This window comes from Corvus brachyrhynchos, unplaced genomic scaffold (genome assembly GCF_000691975.1).
Source record: "Corvus brachyrhynchos isolate BGI_N302 unplaced genomic scaffold, ASM69197v1 scaffold312, whole genome shotgun sequence".
NCBI lineage: Eukaryota > Metazoa > Chordata > Aves > Passeriformes > Corvidae > Corvus > Corvus brachyrhynchos.
In genome coordinates this window covers 185,875-186,866 of record NW_008236640.1, presented here as the reverse complement: position 1 = coordinate 186,866, position 992 = coordinate 185,875, and positions in this window count along the sequence as shown.

Sequence of the window (992 nt, the reverse complement as noted above, 5' to 3'; positions counted from 1 at the left end):
TGCTGAAGAAAAAGAAAAAATAGCCCTCAGTTGTGAAGGTGATTAAGCACATTGTGTATGTCTGAGCACACATTATTTGTTTTTCTGTGTGACAAGAGAAGTCACCCTCTCAAACCAGTGTTGATTATCTGCATGTTGGTGCATCTGTATGCACCTGCAACAAAGAATATTCTTCTAGAACATTGTTTAGTAAGTTCTGTGGCTTGAGAAAATATAAGTAATATTCCTGAGCCAAAAGTTGCAAGTTTGACAAAACTCTGGCTTTTCATGACCCTACCAGCAGTGCTGCTTAACCTGGCGGCCCCAGTTCTGCCACTCTGATGGAATTTTCTTGAACATGAAAGCCCACAGGACAAACCTTCAAGGGAAATTTCACAGAAGAGGGCAGCCTCTGCCCTGTTGCTTTTTAACTCAGCAGCTTGCAGGGCTGAGAGTAAAAGGTGGAAAGGGAGCTGAAGCTACAATGCTTTTTCACATTATCTTACAGTGATGCCTTTTCCTGGTATTAAAAATTAAGAGCCAGACACAGTTAAGAGAAAAAGGGTTTTTACTTCAGTATTTAGTAAGGATCCTTATGGTGCACCACTTCATCAAGGTGGAATGCACCAAAATGCACCCACATGATATATCGTGTATGCCATTTTATAGACCTTGCAAATTAGCATATCTAACAAAGATTCCTCAATGAGAGGCTTGAATGAATAGCGTGATATCACCCCATCCTGAGGAATTCCCCCCTGGATGGGCCTAATCTTAGTTTACAGGATGTGTTCTAGAAAGGACCTTGGTTTCTCAGGATAGCGTAGGGCTTTCTGGCCCCCAGCTGTGAGGCCTCCAGGATGTTTGGTCTCCTGGCTTAACAGAATATTAGAACTATGCTAAGTTATTGGACTTAAGGAATTACAAGTATGCATGCTAAGAGGGCTGAGGATACATAAAAGCTATATAAAAAGCATATATATAAGGTATATAAAAGAAAAGGCAAAAAATCA